This window comes from Rhea pennata, chromosome 3 (genome assembly GCF_028389875.1).
Source record: "Rhea pennata isolate bPtePen1 chromosome 3, bPtePen1.pri, whole genome shotgun sequence".
Taxonomy (NCBI): Eukaryota; Metazoa; Chordata; class Aves; order Rheiformes; family Rheidae; genus Rhea; species Rhea pennata.
This window is the reverse complement of record NC_084665.1, coordinates 127,813,451-127,838,183: the sequence shown is the minus strand read 5'-3', so window position 1 is coordinate 127,838,183 and position 24,733 is coordinate 127,813,451. Positions and strand designations below refer to the sequence as shown.

At 47.5% G+C, this 24,733-nt stretch overlaps 1 protein-coding gene across 6 annotated transcripts in view; it reads left to right on the top strand.

The window, feature by feature from the left end:
- The window catches only part of EXTL3 (exostosin like glycosyltransferase 3), a 121,048-nt gene that overhangs the window by 60,847 nt on the left and 35,468 nt on the right, over positions 1 to 24,733 (top strand). Inside the window, exon 3 of one of the 6 annotated variants that reach the window (XM_062573307.1) lies at positions 8,339 to 8,438. The exons of the other annotated variants lie outside the window; for them this stretch is intronic. The gene's annotated coding sequence lies outside the window, so the exon portion shown is untranslated. The remainder of the gene's footprint in view (positions 1 to 8,338; positions 8,439 to 24,733) is intronic. 6 annotated transcript variants of the gene reach the window in all.

The following is a 24,733-nucleotide window of genomic DNA, read 5'->3' as shown; positions in this document are numbered from 1 at the left end:
CTATGGAGCTGAAAGGATAGGTGTCTCATGGTAGCATGGAGACCACAGGAGTCTGGACAACAGTTGAGGAGCTTGTGGTATTAATAGATTTGCCCTGTGGTACCTAATTCCCTTCCAAGCCTCCTAAGGCATCTTGCTTATCTTCGTCTCTTTATATGTTGTCTACCATCCCTTTTCAGCCTCCCAGCAAGGCACAGCTGGTTCAGCACCCAACATGTGCTGTTTAGCCAGCGACTCCTACCTAAGTGATGTGACACTTCTTACCTTTTTTCAGTGGAAAGACAATGTTTGAACCACAGGATGTCTGAGATAAACAGATCAGTGCCGCTATCCGCAGGGATGAGACATTGGCCTAACTGGGCAACCCTGCTGGTGAAGTAAAGTGCCTCATTGCCACTCGGTTTCTGTGGCAGGAATGGGTGAGCGTAGTCGCTATTCCTCTGTAACAACGACAGAAAAAGCAGCAAAGAACCTACTTGACTTGAAGAGGGAGCCTGTGTCAAAGTGCAACACTCGCGGTAGGTGGAATCAAAGTTGCACAAACCACCTCGGTTGAAACATGTCTGCACTTTAATGGCCTTTTAGTAAAGCATTTGAGCGTATTCAAGTAACAAAATGATGCATCATTGTGTATTCGTGCCTTAGCAAAGACCTGGGTTACTATCAGCTAGGCAGTGAAGTGTGAAAGGAAAATCTTTGAAGTATTTGTCTTAACTCCTGGGCAAATATTTTGACTTGCCATTTTTTTCAGATTTTTGATTTGACGGCCAGTAGATGAGTGGATTTATTTTTAAGGACTTCTCTCACTTTATGTATTTCAACTCTTGGCCTGTGCATAGTGAAAAGAAATTGAGTTTAACACCTTGTGCTGAAAGGTAGGAGCAGGATCTGCGTGCGTGAGCTTGTGGCGAAATGCTGCTCTGAACAAATTCACTTTTGTGTGACTACACATTGTCAAAGCTGTTGTAAAGGCAGTGTAAACTCACGTTATCCTGAAACAGTTACCGCTCTGTCTTTTTTGCTAGTGTGGGAAATGAAAGCCATATAAAGGCTGTTATAAAGCAGTAGCACTGCAAATACAATCATGGTAGTTCCTGGCAGTAGGTGCGCTCTTACTATTGGAGTGATTCTCACTGAGTACAGAACCACCACTGGTGAAGTTTGTGGACCTCGCAAAGGTGATGGAGTAGTAACTCATGGTTAAAATATGATAAATGACGTTGAGTAATCTGGATCCCTTGAAAACTGGCCTCCCACAAATCACATGTGAAATGACCCAGTGCAGAGTTGCGTCTAGGGGAGCTAGCAGAGCGGTGTGTGAAGAGGAGGCCTCTGCCCTGCAGGAAGAGTGGTCGTGAGAAGGTAGTTGTGGTTGTAAAGAACAAAGAGCTCCTGACTGCACCACCAAAGCGGGATTCAGGTGAAGTATTTAAAGCCGTCTATGGGCGTGTGAACTGGGGAATAGGAACTTAAGGGTGTTTGTTTGGTTTTGTTTTTACTTCCAACAGCTGCATTCTTGAAAAACACCATCGCAGTACCTTATTTAGCTGTGATATCTGTGTTTTAAAATAGATACGGGAAAAGCTAGAGAGCAAGCAGGAGGAACAACAGGACAATATTTGGAGGGTGGAGAAAATACCTTGACCTGATCTTTTTAAACCTCTCACTGTTTGACCTATCGTGAGAGATCGAGAGATCTCTTGCACGGGGAGAGGATGCTGGACGCTGCTGAGTCTATGGGAGATGACTGTGGGGAGCAGCAGCCGCTTGGGAGGCGAAGCTAGGAGGCAGGCGCGCGCTGCAATTAACTGTTGGAACAAACTAACGGAGCGGGATGGATTCTCCATCGCTTCAGATCAAGACTTGGTGTCTCTTTGGAAGTTGTGCTTTAACTAGAAGCAAGTAATTGGGCTCACTACATGGGTAACGGTGAAATCTCCCTGCCGATGATTTAAAAAGGAGGTGAGACGAGCGTCCATTGTGAAATGGAGACCGTTGCACTTCCATTTTTTGGAAAGGCAAAATCCCATAGCACCATTTTTGCTCTGAAAGTAAAATGCCGTTGTGAAGCACAGCGAGTGATTTTGCGTAGTAAAGTGCTGGAAGTTGTTGCTTGGATCTCCTCCTTCAAATGAATTTCCCCAGTTACCTGAAAGCTTAGAACAACTTTCTGAAAGGGAAGTGTCATTTCTATGTGCTTTACCGCATTATCTGCCTTTGGAAAAGGGAGAGACTTTCATGCTGAGCAAGCCTCTAGCATGTCTCTTGCTTTTCTTTGAAGCAGCCAATATGCCTCTGCTGAGCATCCCTTCGCTTCCATGCTAATCTTGGTACCACCTCAGTGGTTTAATGTGAAAGTGATTTGATGTAGCTTTAGCGGTGGATTATGACTTCAGGCAAAGATGGACAAGCCAACCAGATAAGACCTTAATTTCAAGGTCCACTTTTTTCTCTCCAGATGTCGTCTTGAGCATGAACAGCATGAGCAGAGTGGCTTCCATATGAAGGGGTTTTCATAGTTTGCTAAGGAAAAACTCACTGGTGTGTGTGTGTGTGTGTGTATAAATATGTTTTTTTTTTTTTTCCCCCCACCCCTTCGAAATCAATTCTGATACTGTCTTCTCTTGCTACTCCTTGTTGATAAGTGATAGGACTAACAGTGACAGAATAAATATCCTGCTTTTTTTATCCAGCCTTGCTTCTTCACTGAGCATCCTTGTGCATTCCTCCTTTTCTTATGTCAAGCCCCACTCTCAGCGCAAAGTGCCCCGTGTGCGTGTTGCAGTCCGTGCGCTTGAGCCTTGTGTTCAAGGGAATTTAGAGATACATAGCTTTCTTTTTTTTTTTTCTTCCATTTTTTTAAGAGGTATCTGTGTCAGTTTGGGATTTAGTCACTTGGTTGTCTGAAGATGTGTGGCCAGAAGTGTGTCTCCCACAGCAGGACAACAAGGGGGAACCGTGGCTGCTGAAACAGGCAGCTCGGGCACGCAGGGCTTTCAGCGGAGCATCTCCAGCACGGCGACTGCACCCTGCTGAGCTCTGGCCACCTCGGCTGTAAGGTAAAATATTAGCTTAAATTCCTTTCGTTGCCAGTGACTCAGCAGACGGGCAGTAGCTTTTTGGGCACTGCTGCCTTGTTTGGCTTTTCACTGTGAGTCTGAACTGAGGCTGGCAAAGGCTCTGAAGCTGAAGGTCCAACCCCTGGCAGGATCAGACGTGGCTCTTGTACAAAAGTCCTTTCCCGGTTTGCTTCTGTGAAAGCAAATGTTTTTGTCAGAGTTTGCACAAGCACCTAACAGCTTATCCGTGTTCTTCATTGCCTTTTAACTTTCCCTGTGGTGGGTTCACAAAATCTGCAGTTTGTCCTCTGCTCTGCAATGACAGTTTTTAATTTCACTGTTTGTACGATTTTGTTTGCTCAAGTGGAAGCTAGACCGGGGCCTCTCATTCCTCTGCTGTGCTTTTCCTTTTTTCTTTTTTCTTCTCCAGACCCCTGCAACCTTACCCCACTGCTGTCTACAAACAAACCCCAAACAGTACTTGGTTTCTAATTCTGTTTTAAATGTTCTTTTCAGGAATATTAATATGCTGGATGGTCTCTTGTGTTCAGATGAGGCATAAACAATTCAGACAGCAAATGCTAAGGAGCAAGTGCCGTTAATGGACCCAGATGGCTCCGCTGCCAGTTTTATGTGACATGTTGCCTGCATTAGCCTGGGAAACTTTCTGCTCTTAAATATCAAAGAGCTTTATTTAATGCCTCCTTTGTCCAAACTTCTGCAGGAAGCCTCCTTAATGGCGCGTAGTAGTGTGGGTAGGGGAGTGCTGGCAGCGCCATCCATCTGACCTGGTGTGATGATAGGGAGGAAGCAAGTGGGCACAGTTACCCGGGAAGGGTGAGCTGAAAGCAGGTTGGGATGATGCTGTGACCGAGATGTGAAGCAGAAGCTTTCCGGCGGAGGCCACAAGGGCGAGCGAAAGAAAATGGGCAGATTGAGCTGCATAATGAAGAGGAGAGGTCAGAAGGGAGATGCAATTAAATCTCCCAAGATACCGCTTAGCACCGTGCCTTTTGCTCTTGGCTGTTGCCAGCCCCCGCTGACGCGGATTGTCCTGGGGCCACCTGGGGTTGCAAATTCTGCCTCCTCGCTTCCTGCTGGGGGGAAGCAGAGCTCATCCGTGTACATATCCTCGGCGCTGTTTCTGATTTCCAGGAGGATGTGGATGCTGCATGTTTACGTTGGAGTGGAGAGCCACAGAGGCCCGGAGGAGACAACGTGCTCGGGAGCAGAGCTGGCTTTGCCCGTCTCCAGCTCCAGACAAGCTCAGTAACTTCGTGTGCTTGCTCAGGGCAGAGCTTTACTTTTTGCTCTTCAAAGCGATTCTTGCACGAGCGCAGGCTCACAAAGGCTCCCTGCTGCAGACATCTGTCGCTCGCTCCTCTGCCACGGTCTGCAGCAGAGAGGCACTCGGTTAAAGGTTGACAGCGGCGTGAGCGGCAGATGCCCATGAACGTTGTCCCTGCAGCGTGTGCTCTTCTGCTTGGCCTGTGCCAAATGCAACCCTGTTTGCTTTGTGAAATAACTCAGGAAAGAAGAACAGAGATGGGAAAAAATGCAACTCAAATGTTTCATTTAAAATCGTTGTCCTTTTCTTATTTTTTTTTTAAAAGACTGAAATTTGTTGTTTCTGTCCTAAAGAATTGAGGACTCTTTACAGAAATAGGTATGGGATAACTTATTTAGTGGATAATCTTGAAAGACCTTTAGGAGCTTCAGCTCACCAAGCTGTAACACGTGTAAGAAGTATCTGTGGGACTTGGAATATAAATATATAATATGCAGATGGCAGAGGGAGTTCACAGGGCTCCCAGTGCATGCCCAGGGAGCGGATGCTCTCTTGCCAAGAGACCATCTGACAGCCTCTTCCTTGCATCAAAGGTGACCTGAAAAACATTTTCTTTTAATACATTTAAAAGAAAAAGAAAAAGCACCCAAACTTAAAAACCTGAAGTCTAGTATCAAGAGCAGTTGCTCTGCTTAGGAAGCCCGTACTTCAGACAGTATGTTTTGTTCGTCTTCGTAGATACTGAAGCATGGTGGCCGCACACAGGAGTGTTTTGGGGTCTGGTTCTGGCAGGTGTGGAGCTCTCCTGGGCAGGCGCCTGCATGCTCAGGGAGGTGCATGGGAGGACCCTGCAAGCGGGCCACAGAGAACGGACTGGTCTGCAGTGCTTGCGAGGTAGGATCATCTCGGCTGGGGTTAGGATTGCAGTGTCGGGCCGTTACGAGGTGACACCGATGGTGCTGCTGAGACTGTTGTTACAGGACTTACTATGGGCTGTTAATAGACTCTTCTAAGACTTGGGTGCCTATCTTGGGTGCCACCTCGTGGGAGCAAGTCCAGAGGCGTCTCCATCCCTGTCCCCTTCTGCCGGCTCCTTTCCGCGTGCCCGCGGCACCTCCAGCTCTGTGAGTGCTGAGCGGTGCCCCCGGGTCGCTTTAGGTGTTTGACCTCTACTCATAGCCGGCAGGAGGCCGGCCGGGAGTGCAAACGATGGGTGCGTTCTGCATCCAGGGCCAAAAGGCCTCCGATACGCAAAGCGGTGCATTTAAATCACTGCACACGGGAAAACAGCAAAGCTAATTTTTATGTGTAAGGATGAGAGTAGAGAGATTTGTTTCAAAAAAAATTTATGTAAGGACTCCTTCAGTGCCTAATTATCATTATTTGTTTGTTTCTATATCAGTCTGTCCTCTTGCCCAGGCGGTGGTCCATCCAACAGAAAGCACATTGCCTACTTAAATGGACCTCACACTCAAAGTTAGCTGGAGGGCCGGAGAGTGTTGTGACAAAACCTTTAAACTCCTTAAGCTGCCTAGATCACTCCAAGGAAGCAAGCAATAAAAGAGCTGAAATAAAATGTATCTTACAGTGTCCTTCACTTCTGCTGACAACTGCAGTTTCAATTCCTGGTGCAACCTTTTAGCATAGCTAGCTTGTAAAAACTAATAAAAAAATAAAATGAAGTCGTAACAGCTACTTGCCACTGCTGCTCTGATGGGAAGGAGAGAGAAACAGCCTCTCTTTTCTGGTGAGTCTGTGCTAATGGGCTATTAGTGCTACTAATCTTATATTCTGATACACTAGCATTAATTTATATTGTAATATTTACATTATGTAAGTTATACAGTGCTTAGTAGAAAGGAGGCTTTGCTTTTGTCATGAAGTATTATTTATCCCATGAGTACTCTAATACAGTTTTAGAGCCTGCTTTATTTTTAAAAAGACTTAAGTTCTCAGGAGGTTGGTTTGTTTGGATGTTGCAAGTTTGGGGATCCCTTTTGACAGGTCGTTGAAAGGAGCTGCCCCTTCTGCCCGCTCTGCGTTCTTAGGTCCTTTGCCCCAAGAGCAAAGCATCTTGAGATTTAGGGCTCCAGGATAATTTATGACTTTGAAAAAATGTAACCAGTGGGGTTTTTATTTTGTAGGCTTTCAAAGCTCGCAATCTAACAGCTGGTTAGCGTAGCGCGCAGGCACCGGGTTTGTGCAGTGCCATTGCCGTCTGCCGCTGAAGCACGTCTTCTGCGGGGCAGGTTGCAGTCAGTCCTCGGCTGATGCCATTGAAAAGCAGATTTGCTGATGATTTCCGAGGAACTCGGGAAGGAGCTTTCCCGGCCAAGGAGAGTGTGGGTCATGGCTGTCGAGTCCCGTTTCTGCAAACATCTCGGGAGCCTGCAGATGGAAATGTTCCATGGCCTGCAGCTTGCCAAGAGAGGGAAAAGCTGTTTCCATGATGTCCCTGAAGCTCAGAGATGCAGTCTTGTCTGAACTTTGCTAGCCAAAGTGGAAAGGATGAAGGTGGCTTCTATAACCCCTGGCAGTCTTGTCCTTCGGGTCCAGCACGAGGCCCCATGATGCAGGGAGATGCTTCTGCTCTGCTTTCTTCCTGCCAGCAGCAGGTTTTTACCAGAGAGGGTGTGAAGGGGACACCCCTGACACCACCTGTGTTGGACGCCCAAACTGTGACTATCCAAAAGCCATCGTTAGTGGGAGGGTGACGGCAGGATGCAGATAGCCCTGATGGGCAACGCTTGCTCTTCATCTTCGAACGAAAGGCAATGCAACACACAGCCAAGGCGTCAGCTGCTGAACGATAGTCGCTGCGGCCTTGGACTGTGGTTAGCAAGAGGGATTTCATCGTGTTCACTTTCTTTAGGCATAACTGCCGAGATCAGACACTTATTTACAGCAGAACCGCCTCCGAGGTGGGATCTAACTAGGGAAAACGCCTGGACGAAGAATTGGTGTGAATTGCTGGTCTTCAGCAGGGAGCATTGGGGAGAGCTCGCTTAGGGAATGCAATAGTTGGCTTTTTGTTTCTTTTGCTTTTTCCCCCCTGCTGGGGAATGGTGAGATGCGTGCAACTTCAGAGCTATAGGTTGCCAGGTCTCGTAGTGGAAATGTTTTCTGCGGTGGGAGCTGAGCAAGCCTGCTCGGAGCTGATTGAGTGTGGAGCTGCTGACTCATGTCTCATCCCATTTAACTCCAAAGGATTTGAAATATCCCGTCTCTGGGCTGTCTGCTTTGGAGATAGCTATCAGTAGCAACGTGTGCAAAGCATACCGATTGTTCTCCACTGCTGTTCTCTCCTCCGAGGCAGCTAAATATTCTCGTCCGCACGCTGGGTGTTGGGCCAAAGTTTGGTGCAGTGGAGGTCACTCTGTGTGGCCTGGGCAGGGCTGCCAACCACGGCCATCTCTCGTGACCTTCTGCTGCATCTGACTGTCTCTGTAGGCACATATAGCACTCTTCTATGCCACACCGTCAAATCTGGTGACAGGAACGGGAGGCTCAGAGCTCATTTACTGGTGTGCCTGTGACGGGGAGGCTCTAGATGGTGGATCAAGACCGTCAAAACCTTGCTTGGGTGATTCTGGCTGGGTTGCTCTTCACTACCGGTGCCCTGCGCTCCCTTTGCAAGGCTCTAGATGTGCCTCATCTGGATGTGTCCAAGGAGATATCCCTTGTCCCAGGCCTAATCCTGTGTTTCTTCAGTCACTCTGGAAAGGCGGCAAGCCCCAGAGTGTGTGGTACTCGGCAGAAGAGCATCCCCCAGCCGCCGATACTCCTCAACTACCCAGCCCATCAGCCCCGCAGGAGTACTCGGGCGTAAGGCCGGCTGCTTCGTGAATCTCTCGTCCGTTTGGAAACGGTCCGAAAGGAACATTTTTAGCCAAGATGCTAATGAGCAGCAGCTTTTGCATGATGCCTCTAGGCAACGGGTAATATGTTTCTTAAGTGCATGTGGTTTTGTTTGTGTTTTTATATTAAACAGGCGAAGAACCCTTGAGATCAGCCAGAGGAGGAAGAAATAAAGTAGCACAGGGCTTGGCGGGTGATGCAGGAGAAACCCGAGCTGAGACGTGGCACAGGAGGTAATGCACACAGGAGCGCTGCCGGCTCAGCCTGCTCCACGCCTGCCATTAGATTAGCTCTTCCCATGCTCGTGTAACACCCTTTCCACCTGTATTTTGACACCATCCACCAAAACGTCTGTGCAGACTTCCAGTACTGCTCCGCCTTCTCCCCACAGCGGTGTTAAAGAAACAGTGAGGTTGTGAAAGCATTCGGGCAGCTCCAGTGCGTGTCACTCACGGAGCTGTAACCCTCTTCCAGCTTTTGGCCGTCGGCTCTTTTATCCCGTCTTCTGTTACTTGCTGAAACTAGCTAAATACAGATAGCAGATCTGCAGGCTAAGAAGCAGCATTTCACAAGATCTTGATTTCAGCAGTTTATAGTCTATTTTAAAAGCAGTGTTGAACGTCAGTAGTGGGCAGCGCTTGGCTGCCCTGTGTCCAGGTGCCTTGGGGTCCGAATGCCCGTGCGCAGCTCAGCCGGGTGTCAGGCTCACGAGCCATTTGCACAAACTGAAAATTTTTCTTCTTAGCATTTGGCCGAAGCGTAACGGCCCGCGATACCGCTAGAAGCAGCCTAGGTGCTCTCCAGGTCCCTCCTGGCCTCGAACTCCCCTAATCTATGAAAAATCACAGCTGCATTTTTAATGACCAGTTCGGGCTGCTGTTTTGACTTGCTGTCAAAAAAGATTTCTCCCAGAGCGCTGTGTCCTTGTGTGTCACGTTCGGAGCATCTGCTCAGTGTATACATGGATTGAATCGCTTCCAGCAGTCTTCGGAAGCGTGCTGGGGATTTCCTCCCAGAAATCCATCCCTGGGCCAACCGTGCCGGACCGTGGTTAACCTACAGGATTGTGGCAATCAAGCCGTAATGGCTTTCTTTAAAGATGCGCTTTTCTGAACCCGTTCTCTCCCCACCCCCAGCTGCATATCTTTACATCTGAGGGTTTTTTTTCTGCCTTGTGCGAGTGAAAGAGTAAACCCTTTTTCATTTATTCTAGAGCAGCCCTCGAGCTCAGCTCCTGTGAGAGCCTGCTGACTTCGAGTTCTAAAGATCTTGCTTCTTTGAGGCCAGGCTGTGGTCTTCCATCTTGCCTCAAAGTTAAACTGAATAAGAAAATTCTTTTTTTTTCTTTAAAAAGAGAGAAAGAATAAAAAATAAGCGTGCTGTTTCAGGGAATCATTGTTACCTGCAGCAAAGGAGAATGCCAGCATGCAGAATTTCAGGTTAAATTCTGGTTATTTAATGAAGGCTTTATTTTTAAGCACCTAACATATTATTTAGTAAGTGTTTCGTAGAGATAAGTGCTTCCTTTTAAAGCTTTGGCTGGCTGAGATCCAGCCTGTGATCCTACATTAAAACATTTTCAGTGTTTAAACCACGATGTTGTAGCGGTGGTTGGAAATGGCAGTTCTGATCCCTCGTTTCCTACAGATTTGCTGATAACGAGGTCTGGTTGAGGCCGAGTTTTGGATACGCTAACTACTGAGTCTGGTTTCTATGTTGGCTCTGAATTTCACCGCGGGCCGGAGCGCTGGTCGCTGCCGTAATTGCCTCGTTGCCTAGCTGATGTTTTCAGGAACAAACCAGAAAAGAAAACACTCAAAGATAAGCCGAGGGCACCTCGGTTCAACATTTAAGCCTAACATTTGCATCCATCTCTGCATTTTATCCTTCCTGCTGCCTGAGTGCAGGCCTTCGGAGGTGGCAGCTGAGCTGCTCCAAGGTGGGCCCCAGCGCACGTGCCCAGCGAGTGAGGAAGGCTTGTCTTTGACAGGCATTTCTAACGTTTAACTTCTAATGTCATCGTGTGGAACAGTGTTATATATGACCAACAGTTGCTCATATCAAGTGACCATCTTTGTGTACCAGTGGAATTGAGTGTGGTTGGTACCTTAAAACGCCGGTTAGGCCATATGCTATAGGAATGACTGTGAAACGTTCAGTGCAGTCCTGAAGATGAGCTGTGCACCTTGAGATGAGGTGCAGACAGCTGGCTGTCATATAATAAATATGTATATATACCCTCATATATATGTGCATGTATATGTACACATGCATACATGTGTAGGATTTATATGCACATGAACAGAGCAAAACAAATATGTCAGAGCTATTACATGTTTGCTGTCTTACGTAGGCCCTGCTTAGTTGTTGAAATTAGTCCAAATTTATATGGCTGTTGCTACAGCTATGTGTCTGGAAGGACAGAGGTAATGGATTCAAGACTTCCCTTTAATATATGGGAACCCTCCCTTTAAAGCCAGCTCTTCTTGAGCTAGGTGACCCTGACTTTCAAGTTGGAAGCGATACAGGGGCAGGGAGATGCTGATCGGCGCAGAGAAGGCTGGCTCAGGCGAGCGAGTTGGAGGTAGGCAATGATTTGCTGGCTTGGGTGGTGGGTACCAACTAAGCTCACTGTTAGCTGTCGCTTAGTCACTTGACTTCTAAGGCAGCCCTTGCAGGCATGGGAAAAGTCTCCCAGGGGGTTTTGCAAACTGTTCTTATCAAACTTTTCCTTTTGCAGAAACACTGTATTGCAAGGATTTCTAAACCGTGGAATGTGGGCTTGTGCGTGCGTGAGCGAACTGCGGTGTTTATACCCTCTTCAGGGAAAAAACTTGTCTAGAAAGCCAGCTGACGTTGCCGTCGTTTTCTGGCCGGTGTACAGTCGATCTGTTCAGCTCCGGTTACAACACCAGGACAGGTAATAGACTGACTGTCATCTTTTATTCTGCCCCCGCTGCTCCTGCTACTCGTTCAGTAGAGAAAAACCACACTCCGACCTTCTGCGAAACCTGCGTTTTGAGCCTGCAGTAAGGCAGGAGAATAGTTTTTGCCCAAATCTAATTTGAAACATGACGACTGGACCAATCTTGAACAGCTTCCAACTTAAAGATAAAGAAACTTCACCGAGTGCTTGGCAGGAGCCTCTACGTAATTTAGATCATAATCAGATGCATTAACACATTTTCTGTGGAACTCAAGGGGGCCAAGAAAACTAGGTGTGCTGGGTAATTTCTTCCCAGATTTCTTTACCTGATCGTTCATTACTCTAGGGGACTTCATTTGCAGTCCAAATGTCACCACCAGAATCCTGCTGCTCCGTGTGGCTGCATTTAGAGTAGCTATCAGCATGCCTTCAAGCAGCCTAATTGGCGTTATCCTCAGCCTTTCCATCTGTGAGCGTCAGAGGGAGGACGGGGAGCACAGGCGGCGAGAGGAGCCAGAGCGGGGACCCAGTTCTGCGAAGCGCCAAGCTGTGCCCCACGCCTGTGGCTCGGTGGGAGGGGAGTCACTGAGTGTCCTCGCTGCCTAGCGCGCGTTTCGCTAGCGAGCGTCTCCAGTTCCTGAGAGCTGCACGGGGTATGTGCTTCCTCCCCGCGCTTTCACTTCAGCTCTTCAACATCAGCAGCTCTGATTCTGTAAAGCTTCTGAAAGCTCTTCGGCATGCTTGGGCAAAGGAACGATTGTGCTTCGTTGTTTTGTCAGGAATCCGCGCATGCCAAAAGCATCCGTGTCGTGAAATCTTGCCTTTGACAGCAAATTCTGTTGCTGCTTTGATAAATGATGTTTTGGATTTCTTTCTGCTCCACTGGTTCGTATTATCTCCCCCAAAGGCGGAAAGCGAAGTTCCTTGTCACTTCAATGTCTCCTCTGTGCGTGTGTAATAATCCTTCCCACGTGTTTTATGGATATTTATTTGTTATTAAATGCTAATGTAACGTCAGAATTTCCCATCCCTCCCCAGCTGTGGTGCTACCGAGGCCAGGCATGGGTGAAATGGCTTTCCTAGAGTTTTGCCAGGTTGGTCTGATGCACAGCCCAGGTCGGATGTGGCTGCTCTGTTCAGGATGGTGCAAGTTAAACAGAGTAGAAGTTGCAGATTGTGCAAGCTGGACTCTGGGTACTGAGGGAGCTGGCGGATGTTGTTGCCAGGCCGCTCTCCGTCATCTTTGAAAGGTCCTGGAGAGCTGGAGAGGTGCCTGAGGACTGGAAGAAAGCCAGTGTCACTCCAGTCTTCAAGAAGGGCAAGGAGGAGGACCCGGGCAACTGTAGGCCAGTCAGCCTCACCTCCATCCCTGGAAAGGTGATGGAACAGCTCATTCTGGAGGTCATCTCCAGGCATATGGAGGATAAGACAGTGATCAGGAGTAGCCAGCATGGATTCACCAAGGGGAAATCCTGCTTAACCAAGGTGATAGCCTTCTATGATGGAATGACTGGCTGGGTAGATGAGGGGAGAGCAGTGGACGTTGTGTACCTTGACTTCAGCAAGGCTTTTGGCACTGTCTCCCATAACATCCTCCTAGAGAAGCTCAGGAAGTGTGGGTTAGACGAGTGGACAGTGAGGTGATTTGAGAACTGGCTGAAAGGCAGAGCTCAGAGGGTCGTCATCAGTGGCGTGGAGTCTAGCTGGAGGCCTGTGGCTACTGGCGCCCCCCAGGGCTCAGTACTGGGTCCCATCCTGTTCAACTTCTACATCAAGGACCTGGATGAGGGGACAGAGTGCATCCTCAGCAAGTTTGCTGATGATACCAAGCTGGGAGGAGTGGTTGACGCACCTGAGGGCTGTGCTGCCGTTCAGAGAGACCTGGACAGGCTGGAGAGCTGGGTGGAGAGGAACCTCCTGAGGTTCAACAAGGGCAAGTGCAGAGTCCTGCACCTAGGGAGAAATAACCCCAGGCACCAGTACAAGCTGGGGGCTGACCTTCTGGAGAGCAGCTCTGCAGAGAAAGACGTGGGAGTGCTGGTGGATGACAAGTTGACCATGAGCCAGCAATGTGCCCTTGTGGCCAAGAAGGCCAATGGTCTGCTGGGGTGCATTGGGAAGAGTGTTGCCAGCAGGTGGAGGGAGGTGATCCTGCCCCTCTCCTCAGCCCTGGGGAGGCCTCATCTCGAGTCCTGTGTCCAGTCCTGGGCTCCCCAGTCCAAGAGAGACATGGAGCTACTGGGGAGAGTCCAGCGTAGGGCTATGAAGATGATCCAAGGGCTGGAGCACCTGCCCTGTGAGGAACGGCTGCGAGAGCTGGGCCTGTTCAGCCTGGGGAAGAGCAGACTGAGGGGGGATCTGATCAATGTGTGCAAGTACCTGAAGGGAGGGTGTCAAGGGGACGGGGCCAAACTCTTTTCAGTTGTCCCGTGTGACAGGACAAGAGGCAATGGGCAGAAGTTGAAGCACAGGAAGTTCTGCCTGACCATGAGGGGGAATTTCTTCCCTGTGAGAGTGTCGGAGCCCTAGCACAGGTTGCCCAGAGAGATTTGTGGAGTCTCCTTGTCTGGAGCTGTTCAAGGCCCGCCTGGATTCAACCCTGTCTACCATGCTGTAGGTGACCCTGCTTGAGCAGGGGGGTTGGCCTAGATGATCTCTAGAGGTCCCTTCCAACCTTAATGATTCTATGATTCTATGACTTAGGGCTAGAGAACTGGCCTTGATGCCTCTAATTTACTGGCATAGATGTAGTCTCAGGGCCAAACTGGCCAGCAACCAGGCGGAAAATCCACAAAACGTAGAATCCTTCGTTCACCTTTTCAGTAGTCTCAGAGAATCGTGTTTGGCTGTAAAGCATCAATGAAGAAAGGACTGTGATTTATGGACCCCACGTCTCTTAAGTCATGGCAATGATGCTTTGGCCACTGCTAGCTGAAAGATGTTTTACTTGCGTGCAACAGAAGATTGTCATGGCTAAAGGTGGAAAGAGCAGATTTATTCATCTAGCTAGACAGTGTGTTTGGTGCTGGGCAAATATAGAGGCAGCCTCCATCCACTAAGAGCTTTGTGGCCACAACAGGGTGTAGAAGATCCTTTGGAGGCCAGAGAAGGAGCTTGTTTGAAGCACTGGTTTCTGTTTGCTTATTTGTTTTTTTAATAATGAATTATCAAGTGTTTACCTCAACAATGATGAAACTCAGCGTCCCAGATTAGCAGAGAAGAGCTTAAAATGTTTTTTAAAAGGAGATAGTGCAGCAGAACATAATTTTGATGAAGAAATTAGTGTCCTGAAAAACTGGAGGTGATTAGATTGAATTTGCATTTCATGGACAGAGCAAGTCCTGATGTCTCACCCCTGTAACACCAGTGTGCTTGCTGTAGAAACATTGATGAGGTGGACAGAGCGGGCCAAGAGCTGTCCCCCCGAAACACCTGCCTTTCCTTGGGTTTGCCAGCTAAGAACCGATGAGTTATGTTGCTTTTCAGGGTCTCACATTTTTTGCCCGAGACATAAAAGTTACAACTGTTGGGCCATCCTGAACAAACCCTTTCCTCCATCTCCTCCATGGGAGCCTTGAAGAACCAGCTGTATGGGCTCCAAAGGGTCTGTGCACCAGGCAAGCAGGCACATGAGAGGGGTAGAAAATATCCCTAGTCTCTTTACTATTTATAGCCCATTCACAAGCAGCTTCCTTGCTTCCAGGGCCCGACTTATCAGCTGTGACGGGTGTATTTTCCTTAGGTCAGCTGCACATACCAGTGACCAACTTGTCTTGACAAGCCCAAGGGGGTTATCGCTTGGGTTGATGCTGTTGGTGTAGCAGCACTGTTCTGCCCTCCTTGTGCTTTGGCTGGAGTAGAGTCGTGCTTCACGAGCTGAGCTGCTGAACGGTGTCCGAGCACACCAGGGATATGGAGGAAAAGGAGGGTTTTGTTGTATGTTTGCTTAAAACCTACTTTGGCTGGATTTAAGAGCAGTTGATTTTCAACTTGTCTTTGCACCAAAACACTGCTACCATTCAAACAATTGCTCGGTTGAAACTATTGGATTACCTCTCACTAAAGCGTTACTTGATTTGCTTCGTCAAGCCCGTGAAGGTAATAGCTTGCTTTAGCCTTTGTCCTCCAGAAAGGATGAAAGACGCTACCGTCCAGGGCAGGGGTGCCCTACAGCCGTTGGTGAGTTAGCGCCCTGCCGCTTACCCAGGTGGTGCGGGATCCATGTGGCTCCTGGCTGATGGAAACAGCTAAGCCCCACAGTGGTAAGTCCCCATCGGGAGCGAGTGCTGGCCCCGGGGCTGCTGAGGCTGTTGTTCCGGTGCAGGCTCGCTCGTGACAGATGGGCTGTGTTGCTCACCTGCCTTCTTCCCTTACTGCGTGGATCGTTTAGCTGGGTAAGTGTTTTTTGCTGGAGACCTGCTGATATGTTCCTGTTACATTGCAGTTGTTCTTCCATTGCATAAATTGAGTAGGCACTAACAAACTTGGACCTCGAACGCGGCTCCTCTGAAAGAGCAAGCGATGCAACTGAGAGAGCTTGTCCTCTTGTTGGTCTTATTCTGAAGTGCAAGATGGGAGGCATTGCTTTTTTTGCTTCATGGTTTGCCTCTGAGGCCTGGTTGGTCCTTCTGCATGGTGAGAAGAGCAGAGCTACGGCTGACCTGAGGGAACAGGGGAATTTAAGCGCCACAGGGATAAGTTTAAGTGGCACAGAGGTAAGTGAGGAATGGAAAAGAGAAGACAATTAAACTCTTCTGATGGATAGAAATGGGAAGCCTAAAGCTGGCAATAGGATGCTGGCTGTTGTGTATGTGTGTGGTTGCCCTCCACTGGTTGAAATGAGAACGATCTCCCTGTGAGAGGAACGCTTTCTTGCTAAGATCATCTGTGATTCTTCACATTGGCAAGGAAGAGAGTCAGGAATATGTCAGATGCAGAGATGAGTTGTTTAGAAGTGGTTGAGGTGGCTGATCTCCCTTCCTCTGCAAGGCCACACTGAGCAGAGGCAACTTACAAGTTCGCGAAGCAGAGGAGGAGTTGCCCCATGCTGAAGGATGCGTAGAGGTCAGCATTGTCGTTAAACGTTGCCAAGGATTGCAGAGGGACTTGGAGTTGTGCTGAGGGATGGCAGGAGAGAACTTGGCAAGACCTATGAGATGGGCTGGAGCGGATTCATTGGAAGGAGAGGCTGGAGAGGAGCAACTGGAAACAAGTTAGAAGTGTTTTAGGAGCCCCAGTGTTGCCTGCTGATAGTGGACAGGGTCGTGGTGGGAGAGGGGTGCAGGTGTTTGCAGCTGGGTATCAGGGCTTGGAGAGGCTGCAGAACACATGTTGCAGCAAGACACAGCTTGGGGCAATCTGTCAGCAAGGCCTGGTGACCTGCATGGCACATTACACCTCAAAACACGCAGTATACCTCTTAGCCTTCTGGTCCATTCAGCAGAGTAGGCTTGAATTATGCACTGAGCTGGGAATTACGCAAAACTGGTGCAAGAAATGCCCTTAGTTTCCTTCGGGAACAAGGAATAGCAAACAGCTTAGGAGCTGCAAGAAGCCTCCAAGATCACCTCCCCTTGCCTTTGGCAGATGCACAGCTCAGATGTACCTGGTATGTTCTCGGGGTGCGGTATGGGGAAAGAAGGATCTGGCTAACACGTGTGTGTGTGAGTGTTGTGAAAGAGAAGATAACCCAGTTGCTTGTTCCCAACAATGTGGCAAATTCTGGCCAACTTATTTGGTTGACCGTACTGCCCCTCTCTTTCTTTGGAGGTTTTTTTTTTTTTTTTTTTTTTTTTTTTTTAATGCAAAAATGTTTGGAGTAGAGACAGCTTGTAAATTGGGCAGCCTTGAGTTCATCAGCACTTAACTGGCCATTTCAGTGGAGGATCAGAGGCTTAGAGGATTCAAGGGAATCATGGCCAGGACTTGTGGCTTCCTGTGCTGTGTGTTACACCATGTCCTTGAAGGCTGCGGCTGTTCTCTAACCCAGATAAGGCTGGTCAGCAAAACCAGTCTCTTGTGTTCAGTTATTCTAGATGAAGACCAGCAAAACCAGGAAGATAGCCTTCTGATTGCAAGGCCAGGCTAAAGATGAAAACGTCGTCCTGCTCTTTGAAACCCTTTCATGGTGTGAGTGCTAGGAACTGTAGATTCTTGTCTTCTATGGATTTTGGCAAGACAAATTTTAGAGCTGGCTTAAGGGAAAATGAATCTTGAGTTCGAAGCTTCTGAGAAACTTCTGAGTTCGGTGAAACTTAGTTAATGCTTTCTAGTAACAAAAGGGGAGCTGAATTCCCTGATGTCCTTCTGGGAACCGATAAGGAGCTTTTGGAGGGATAAAAGATTCAGAACAAAACAAAGTGATACCCCTGCATAGGACATGCAGAATTCCAAGGCAGCTCCATATCCGTTCTTTTTTCCTCCCACTAAAATGACCAGGCTGGGGAGCACACACCTGTGTGTGGCTCTCCAAAGGCTGGACACGTGAAAGGATTTGGGGAAAATGACTGTGTAGCGGCTCAGTACAGAAATGGGAGCAGAGGAGTCCTTAAAAGGATGTCTCTTGAAATGTCTCTTAAAAGTCAACCCAGCCCGTTTAATCTTACACTGTTAGTCTCATGAATGTTTATCACCTCCTACAGGTATTAAGTCTTACGACACCCTTAAAGTGCCCTAAGGTTTAACGTAGAAGTGCTATATGTGTCTTAATTTAATTGATTTATTCCTCTGTCAAGCAGTAAACATTAGAGAAAAGAAAGCACACTGTGCTAGATTTTTTTCCCCCTGTCTCCAAGTCCTCAGTTTAATGAAGAGCTTTTTATTATTATCGTTATTATACATTAGCGCTTTCTCCATTTTGGATCTCTCCAGGAAAGACTTTCACTTTCTCTTTGGTGTGTCTCATAATCATAGAACAAAGCAGGTAGGGAAGGACTTCTGATCCGGCCCCCTGCTCCAAGTAAAGCTAACTACAAATTTAGATCAGGTTGCTCAGGGCTTTGTCAAGCTGAGGTTTGAGCATCTCCAGAGGTGGCTATAGGAATAAAATAAGAGACCATGTCAAAAGCCTTGCTAAAGCCGAGGTCACAACATCCAGTGCTTTCTGCTTATCTACCAGGCCAATCCCTTCATTTATCGGAGGCGATCAGATAGGTGAGGTGCAATTTGCCCCTGCTCTTCCCAACCACTTTCTTGTCCTTTCGTGTCCCTGGGAGCGGCTCCCAGCAGGGTTCGCTCCATCCATTCCTGCCCATAGACTTTTGCTGGCAGCAAGGTGCCATGCAGGCAGCTGGCCAGGGCCAGTGCAGCCTTGGTATGCTCTTTATTCCTTCCTCTGAAGTACGAATACTCTCATGAGCGAGCTTGTGTTGTGAGAGTTAATGCTGGGAAACTTGCTGCAGATAACCTTGGCTTCGTCTTGACTTGGCTGCTCTTGGGCTTTCATTGCCTTAACTAATAAAGCCTTTACGATTGCTTAGAGACGCTTATGGCTGTTAGTGTTTAAATAAAGGGATTAATTTCAGGCATCCCACTGCTAAACTCGTGTGTCTGAATCTTGAAAAAGTGCCTTTTCCCTGTAAGGTGTGAACAAGCTCTGAAAACCAGCAAGTTAACTTGTATCAGCTAGATGAACTGTAACTTCTTGTGAGGAGCTGCTAAACTCTTCTGCATCTGTTTTCACTTGCCAGGCAATGGAAACAATTACGTGGGCTCCATGAGAGAGGGGTCTTGTGGCATGAGCAGAGGAAGGTGCGTCCAGAAAGCCTTTAAACCCAGTACTGTTGTTGATTTTATTGACCATTCTGAGCCAGTATTTTAACCTTTCCATGCCTTGGTTTCGCTATCTATATTTACTTACTTCTTCCTTTTGGATTATTGGGGACTGCTTAGTGCTAATGTATAAAACGCTGTCGAGGTAGGATGCCAAGTGAATACAAATATTTTATTTTTAGGGCCTTTTGAAATCTTGGACTTTTTGTTCTCCCTTTTATCTGTCTCTCTTTTTAATCACGCAAAATAGAAATAAACTCAATCACAGCTGTTGCTGGGAAGGAATCATGAGGCCCATCCAGCTGGCTCGCTCGGGGCCAGCGCAGTTTTGTTCCCTGTGCTGCATTTCAAAAGTACTTTATCTCATTTAGTCTTCTGCGCGGAGAGTGATGAGGGTCTTTCACTTCTGGCAGCACTCTTCATTGATCCAAATGGGAAGGGTTATTTTTAGGTGTCTGTAAGTAGATGGACATCAGGCACCATGGAAAGGGAAAGGAGCTATTTTTGGAAACCCATCAGCTCTGGAGAGCAGCCTTTCTGGCAGGTTCTGCTGCAAGTTTTGTCTTCAGCTGGGCTATCTCAGTGGCTTTTTACTGATGTCAGTACCCTGTGAGCGTGATTTGTTGGGTTTAATTTGCAGCTCAAATCTAGACTTGAGAGTTGCAAGAGTTGTCGCTACATTGGTTTACATGAATCATTCCTCCTAAAGCAGCCTTGTTGGAGGGAAGCAGGACCGCAGTGTGGGGTGATGACTGAGCTGCAGCTCTGTCTTCATTGTGTTACCAGCCCAAGCATGTCTGGCAGCACACACAGCTGGCCTGGGCATCGGTTAGGGTTGAGCTGGATGTTTTTTTGGTCAGAGGATGGAGGTCAACTTTGGCGTGACATGAGATACAGCTCTCGTGGGATGACTACAGTGGAGGTGAGCCCATAGTTTGAGCCCTGCACTGAAAACCTGGTGCCTGATAGTGCTGTGCTGCAGGCTTTGTTGTGCTCTGGGGCAGGTTGATGGCATTTATTCCGCTTCCATGCGGTGCAGAAGGATGACACATTCTCTGTTTTGTTCCGTCTCTTTCGTAAGCGTTTGGGGACGTTTGGTGGCTGTCTCGTTGTGAACCTGTGCACGGAGCTCGCTGCTGCTGCGCGCACCATTAGGTGCTCCGGTTTTGTGGCTGGGAATGGAAGAGTGGGAGTCTGGAGGGCAGTGACTAAGCCTACACCATTACCAGCTGGAGAGCTTGAAAAGCCCAAGCAGGAAACACTGTGCATGTGATTTAGTGGCCCATTATCTCCTTTTTCTCAGCAAAGACCCAGGTCTAATTTCAAAGGTCAGAACCTGCTCTCACCTGGGTGTTCCAGGCCTTTTATGTAGTGCTCCAAAGCTATTACATAAAATTAGCTAGCTGCTCGGGGAAAGCTGATATTAGCTCCATATTAGGACTTTCTCAAAGCTCTTGATCATTTACTTGATGGGCTCCTATTTAAGCTCTTGGGTACCAGGTAGAAAATGGAAGACAAATAGCATCTGATGCTGCTTCCTGACCGAATAGAAAAATCAGGTGGGCTTTTTTGGCACATTTCCTGTTCTCCTTGTTTGATCTTTTTTCTTTTTATTTTCTTTCTTTTTCTTTAATCTCTCTAGTGAAACTCTCCTAGGTAGGCCAGTGGACTGACTCTAGAGTGGAGTTTATTTTTTCTTTACCAGACTTCCTGATGGCCCAAACGTGCTGAGGAGCATTGGGAAGGGAAACACATGATTCTGAAGCAAGATTAAATTGTAAAGCACATTCAGATCTGCTAGGCAACAGCATTGACACGTTTAAATAAATCTGCTGTTGAGTAATATGGAGTGACATATTGGGAGCAATTAAAAAAAAAGCAGCACAGATTTGGGAAATGACTGAAACAGAAGCAGAACATAGATGTTACAGAAGACAATGAGTAGAAGACAGGAAGGGCTTCTGTACAAAAGGAGTGCATTGGAGATCAAGGATATCCATCAGGAATGATGAGACAACAGTGGAAGTGCAAAATTATGCTGGAGTTATCTGTTGGCAATAGGTGTTTGCACTTCTCTGCCAACGCTGATGGTCACAAGGATTGAAAAGGAAACTAGGAAACTAGTTCCTGGTTCAAGGAGGAGGTGAACCCATGATGGGACGTCAGAAAGTTTTGAGAAGGTAAGAGGGCTGTTCCTGTTCACCTGGCTTTCTCACTGCTGTTCCTCTGGGTGTATAGTGAGTTGGGTCAGAATCCTGTTGTCCTAATCACTGTGTCAGTACGTAATGCTGTACTAGAAGAAGAGGACACAGACTGAGTTAGGAGGTTCTGGGCTTGAAGCTGGTGAAGTAGCTTGTAAAGTTCATCTGTGGAACTCACTGCTGCAAAAAGTCATGAAGCGAAGTGTTTGATGTGATTTATGTATTCATTTATTTTAGCAGTTCTGACCTTTATATAGATAACACTGTTCATGATTGATTGCTTCAAAAAAGTATTTTGGTGGGAAGCTTTCACTCTTAAAGAGCTCATGCAACTCTTATTTGCTTATTTGTTCTGAATGATCTGCTCCGTGATTGTAATTTTGTGTCTTTTACACCAAAACAACTGGAAATTGGCACTCAGGAGTGAGGGGTTGGACTAGATGGATTGTTGGTTTGATCTGATGTAGCCATCCTTGTGCTTTTTAAATTACTTTTGCTGGATCCTACACAGTGGTCAAATTGTGTTGGGATTTTTATGGCTATCTTAATGACTCTTGTTGAAGCTGATGCCTTCATTTCTGTCTGTGTGGCACCTTCACTGTGGCTTGGGCCCTTTTGTGAAGATAGTGGCTGTGTTATGGAGCCCTTCAAAGCTTGCGTTGGCAGACAGTTTTCCCAAGCTCTGAGACGATCTCCTTTTTTTGGCTGGGTATCAGATATTTAGTCTGGACCTGAGCAGCTCTGATTTTGTCCAGTGGCTGGCAATAGTTAACTCCCACACTAGCCAACTGGTTACGCTATTAAGCAGCAATGGTGATACTTTCCCTGCCTGTTGGTCGCTGGCTTCTCATGGCCAGCAAGAGCCAAACTGCCAAGGGAAAAATATGCTGAGGTTGTTTATAAAGGCATTTGTCTATCATCTTGCTCTTACCTTTCCATGAGCTGCACGGTTCCCAGGACCAGGGCGTCTCAGTGCCAGTGAGTCAGATATGGCAGGGGTGTTATTCTCAATGCCATGGTGTCTTGGGAGGCCTTTGCACTGTGGAAGGTGCTTGCTGTTGTGCTAGGCACCACTGGGACCCTACTGAGGCCTTTCCACCTTCCTGGCGAAGAATGGACAGAAAAGGGGGCACAGGCAGCCATTGCCTTTGGAGGTCCGAGATAGACAGTAGGCAGGGAGGTATTGCCTTCTGATGGGCCGGGGACCTCAGGCAGATTACTTGATCGCCACGTGTTTTGTCTCCTCCTGCCCATAACAGGGGGATAACTGGAATAACTGTTGGAAATAACTCGGAGGGACATTCCTTTTTTCTTTGGGATTTCTCAGCATCTATCACATGAATGGTTCCCAAAGACAGGATGAGTTGGAAATGGTCTTTGAACCATTCTGGTGTTTGGACCATGGATGACGGCCAGGATACTGGCAGCTCCTGTTGGAAGCAGCTGCTTCCTCTGCACTGGCCTTCTGCTGGCAGAGCATCTCCCAGCCCATTTCTGAGCTGTTCTGAGGATACTTGGCCCCGTTTATGCAGCAGAAATAGCTGTTGTGCATTGGCGATTTCTGCCTGGAGTATTTTTAAGCCTGATGTGTTCTATCCAAAGTAGGTTCAACCTTCCCAAATACACCCCTGTGCTTACATATGGGTTCTCCTCACCTTCTGTTTTGAGCTGGTGGGTAGGACTGTGCATACTTAGGTTTACTTGGGCAGTCTCTAAGTGTGGTATGTATCCGCAATATGTGTGGTGGATGGTTGCTCAGGTTTTGTTGTTGTGGTGTTGTTTTGTTTTGTGTTTTGTGCACCTCTGGCCCATGAAGGGCATTAGCAATATTAACTGTTCAGAGCCCTTTCAGTTATGAATAAGATCTGTCCTGCGTGTCCTCCTGCCAATTCAGAGAAGCTCTTAAGCCGTCAACTCTACACAAACTTGGCTGTTCTAGGCTGCTTGTAGCTGGGATCAGTCTTACTGCTCATCTCGGTAGATGGCTAGCTAAAGCTATTTGGACACGGTATGATTTCATCAGACAAATTGTCCCAGAGCCACAAGATACTTAACTGGTCTGCATATTTGATACCAGTTAATAAGGATTTCTTTTAAAAAGCACTGTCACTAAACATTACACGTTGTTTAATATCATTAGAGTGTTCTCCTAATAAAATGGGACTTTGAGTCTGGTCCTATCTGTTAGTTTTCCAGTGACTTTTGAACTTATCAGTTGAATTCATGCTGATGAGGAGTCCACCAAGGCATTTACTCCTTGCGAGTATCCTGAAAACAGGAAAGTGATGCTGCTCCGTGGGGTGCATGTTGCAGCCATCTGTTACAGGGTATCGGAGACTCCCTTGAAAGCCTGAAGGTATCAGACAGTGCAAATTAAACCTGAATTCTTACTGTTGGTCCCAGAAGTACTTGTTGGGGGGCTACACTGAGACTACAAATCATATTTTTTCTCCATATGAGTACAATGCTGAGCATTGCAGGAAGCTTTACAAGTGCCAGACTAAAATAGTAATCATTCCTGTGGTTTCTTCAGCTAGCTAACAGGGCAGCATGTTTGGGAGAGCAGCTGGGAGATGCCTTTGGACCAGGCTGGGTGATTGACAGGCTTTGGTTTCAAAGGTAGAGGAATTTTTAATAAAACTCATGCGAGCAGTCAGGCTCTGGTGTCTTGGCCTGTTAAGGCAATGCTGAAACTAAAAGCTCTTTCGGTTGGTTTCAGCTTACCTGGACCGAATCCTTCCATAGGGATCTCTCAGGAGGCTGGAGGTGAGTCTCATGGAGGCCAGGCTTCAACTCAGGAGGGGCATGGAGGAGCTAAGTGACTGGGCTGGTGGCCTTGATCTGCACAAGCTGCTGCAGCAGAGAAGAGGTGGGTTGTGGCAACGGGTGGCCAGGAGGGCCCAAACAGGGGATGGTGGGATGCAGAAAGGGTGGTGGGAGCCAGGCAGGGAAAAAGATCTCAGCAGCAGCATTTTGGATGGCTACTACTGTATCCTGCAGCTGTTCATTAGAAATTCTGTTTATGCCACAGGGAGTTTTAGAGTCTCTGAAGCTGACACAGTTTTAATAGACAAAGACATTTTGAGTGCAGCACATCTGCTGAGGGATGCTGAGGAACAGCCTCCATGCTGCAGGGCCATTGGCTGAAGGATTTTGTCGTGCTTTTTTTTTATTTTAAGACCTCCTTTCTTGTAGCTGAAAAACTAATTTTTGAGGTCAAAAGAAGTGCTGTGTTTGCTCATTAAGTTTGCAGCCATTAAACAAGCCTGCCATGCTGTCCCTAATGTCCATGGGATGATAGCCTCGAGAGATTGCAGAATCACCTTCTGTTTTGCCGGATCCCAAAGCAAGGTTTCCCTTGCAGAGGTACAAAGCAGTAGTCAGATGAGAAATACACTGCACAGCGCTAGGGAACAGAAAAAGTGCAAATGTGGGATCACACTTACATTTCCTGGAGCATGATGGGGCTGCTGGTACCTGCTGAGCCCCAGACGTGAGCTGAACTAGTGATAAAATAATGTAATAAAAATGTTGAGTGAGAGAAATTGTGCATATTAAAATTTTATTAAACTTATGAATTTTGCTATTAAAATTCTTCTTTCTGTTAAGTTTCAGATGTTAGGAAACCTAA